The sequence below is a fragment of the Epargyreus clarus genome, unplaced genomic scaffold, assembly GCF_041222505.1.
Source record: "Epargyreus clarus isolate Ecla_fem2 unplaced genomic scaffold, WU_Ecla_fem_2.2 ptg000019l, whole genome shotgun sequence".
Classification (NCBI taxonomy): Eukaryota; Metazoa; Arthropoda; class Insecta; order Lepidoptera; family Hesperiidae; genus Epargyreus; species Epargyreus clarus.
The window spans coordinates 9,139,352-9,143,020 of record NW_027332227.1 but is presented as its reverse complement, the minus strand read 5'-3'; positions in this window follow the sequence as shown (position 1 = coordinate 9,143,020).

The following is a 3,669-nucleotide window of genomic DNA, read 5'->3' as shown; positions in this document are numbered from 1 at the left end:
TCATAATTTCAACTTGTCATTAAGATCGTTAATTATTTTACGTACTTTATAACGTACTCTATACGTGAATTCAGTTTATTAGGAGTAGTCAAACTCATGCCTCGTAATTTAACATCTAACTCTTGCGGTGTGGTAGAAAAAGCCTCGGCTCAGCATGATTGTTATTTAATAGATCATTAAAAAAATTAAAGTCAACGACACTTTGAGGAAAACTTTCAAAAATTCGACCGTAAAAACCGTAAAATGTACGTGACGAATGTAATGATTTAGATAGTGCTTTGAGATACTTCACGTTAGCATTTACATAACGGTTATATGAAATCGGAGGTTACATAGGTTTGTAAACAAGGTTCAAAAATATTTAGGACATTATATCAGTAGACATGTCTATAGACACAAGGCCAGACTGACTTCAGCGGTCAGCGACCTCCGTACCGACGTCTGTTAGACAACGTAAAAAAAGGATTTGATTTGAAAGCCTCAGTTTTGAACAATAGGTCTGTCGGGTGTATTTAGATTGTAAGTTTCGTCTATTTTTAATTGCAAAAGTTAAAATCACTCAACGCTACTGATTAAGACGCAGGTTAGTGAAGCAAATCAGTCGTTCGTTCATTTACCTTTTTCATATCAAGGAATTTCCGAGGTTAAGTGCCACGGAATTAGCAGAAAACGATTATTAGACGAAGACAAAAATATGGAAAAGCCCTGCGTTTTGGGTTTTGCTCGATATTGTTTATTTTTTATAACTACGACCATAATGTGCTGTGCCTAATGTCCATAACATCAATAGTACTTAACACTCCTTGTAATGTTTTTATATCGACGTTAGAGTAAACTTAGATATCAAAAAGCTTACCAGCGAGGCTAATGTACTCTGTTTTTCTATTTTTTAACGCAACACACTAGCACTAAATTCTCATCTAGCAAAAAAATCGAACGAAGCTAATCTAGAATAAAAAGTATCATCTGAATTTATTATGAATAATGCGATTGATTATTTATAACCTTAATGCATTAGGACCGCCTTGCCGCGATGCGTTCATAGACCCAACGATATTTTAGGAAGCCTTAACCTGTGAGTGTATTTAAGTAGGTTGCCAGACGCATTAGCGTGAATTCTAAAAACTGACTAAACAACTTTATATAAGTTATGGCTTCTTTTGTTACACAATTCACAAACTGCAGAACCACATCGGGTAATTCACATTAAGTATGCGTCTACTAGACGCATATAAATAACAATATTAAAGTTAATTTATATTACACGAAAATGAAGACGGCTACGAAATTGTAATAAATTCAGAATATCTCCGAGAAATATCTAAAAAATCTAGACGACCTGCACACTGTGATCTAGCAAACAAGGTTCAAAATTAAAACTTCTATGCAATTTAATGAACGCCGGTATTTTAGTGCGTCGAAACTAGAATTAATATAAGAAGTCAATGTTCTTTTGTGGAATAAATCAATATCATATGGTAGATAATCTTAGTTTTTAAATTGGAATTAGAGACATAATGTTGGTTATGAATTTACTATTTGAAAAAATATCTAACATCACTAAGTTAATTAAAGGCGTATTATATATTTGATCTCTCTTTTACACTCTTTGTATATAGAATAACGAGCTTTTGCCCGCGGCTTCGCTCGCGTTACGAAGTATTATTTTCATCCCCTATTTTATCCCCTTGGGGGTAGAATTGATCAAAATCCTTTCTTAGCGGATGCCGACGTCATAACATCTACCTGCATGCCAAATTTCAGCCCTATCCGTCCAGTGGTTTGGGCTGTGCGTTGATAGATCACTATGTCAGTCAGTCACCTTTGAGTTATATATATTAAGAGAACGTTTATAGCTTTTTAATCAAAGTCAGGACCATAGTCAGTTTTTGAATTTTTAATAATCACCGGCTGTTGGAAGTTCGGTGACCAAGGTCCTTTACAGCAGACCAACCACTCCAATAATTCGTGGTGTAAGAGTCAGATGAACGTATGTACATAAAATCAGAAATTTGTTTCTTTTTCATAAAACGGTCCACTATGTAGTCTTTTATGAAATGGCAAAACGACGTAACTCTATATTCAATATATAACTCTATATTCTCTATTTATGATCTGGTAAAGTTTGAAGTGGCGAATTTTCACACTATTTTTGCTCTTCTTTAAATTGACAAAATGTAGATACGTTCATCTGACTCTTACACCGCGAATTTGTCTGCGTATTTTCTATACCGCCTACATATCTTGTAGTTAATACGAATAACAGATTTCTTTATCGCAGAAGGATAAAATATGGACTAGTTTTTAAGTCGATAAGCTTTTGAATGCAAGACGTATTATTAAAGTCCAGTAGGTTTGCTGGGTAGATTAGTATTAACAGTATATCACTTAACATAATATTTTTGTTTAAAATATAATTATGATGAACAGTAATTCATCTATATATATAAAAGCGAAAAGATACTCACGTTCAAAACGTATTAATCAAGGTTTTGACTAAACTGCTGAAGCTACAATCATGAAATTTGAAACATAGCTTCATTTTATAATGTAGATGCGCACTAAGAACGGATTTTTTGATATTCCACCGTTAAGGGGGTTAAAAGGGGGTTTAAAGTTAGTATGAAAGTCCGTCAGTTTTAAAGCAAACTGGATGAAAATTGGTATTTAGCTTTCTGATTTAAAGTAATAAAAATCTAATCTAAGGGTTTTTCCAAAATCAACCCTAAAGGTGGTTAAATAGGGGTTGACAGCTTTTTTTGAATTTTTCCATTTTAGATGCCAGCACTATGAAAGTTAGCCATTGCTTTACTGGTTAGATATAATACAACTTTAGTTCTACCGTTTTTGGAAAATCAACCCCTATGTGGGTAAAATAAGGGTTGTAAATTTGTATGGAATTCCCCCAGTTTTGATGTAAACTCTATGAAAATCGGTATTTGGGTTTTGGATTAAAAATAATTAAATACTTATTTCACCATTTTTGGAAAATCAACCCTTAAGTTGGTAAAATAAGGGTTGACAGCTTATTTTAAAATTTGCCAATTTGAAAGCTAGCACTATGAAAGTTAGCCATTGCTCTACTGGTAAGATATAGTGAAACTTTAATTGTATCGTTTTTGGAAAATCAACCCTTATGTGGGTTAAATAAGGGTTGTAAGTTTGTATGAAAGTCCTCCAGTTTGGATGTAAACTGTATGAAAATCGGTATTTGGGTTTTCGATAGAAAATAATTAAACACCTATTTCATCATTTTTGGAAAATCAACCCTTAAGTTGGTAAATTAAGGGTTGACAGCCTATTTTAAAATTTGCCAATTTGAAAGCCAGCACTACGAAAGTTAGTCATTGCCTTACTGGTTAGATATAGTGGAACTTTAATTCTACCGTGCTTGGAAAATCAACCCTAATGTGGGTTAAATAGGGGTTGAAAGTTTGTTGGGATGTCCGCAGATTTTGAAACAAAGTCTATGAAAATTGGTATTCAGCTTTCTGATTGAAAATAATAGAACACCTATTTTACCGTTTTCGGAAAATCAACCCTTAAGGACGTTTAATAGGGGATGGAACTTTATTTTAAAAACCGTTAATTTGGAAGCAAGGACTGTAAAAAATGGTAATTGGCTTTCTGGTTGGGAATGATAGAACTTTTTTAACACCATTTATGGAA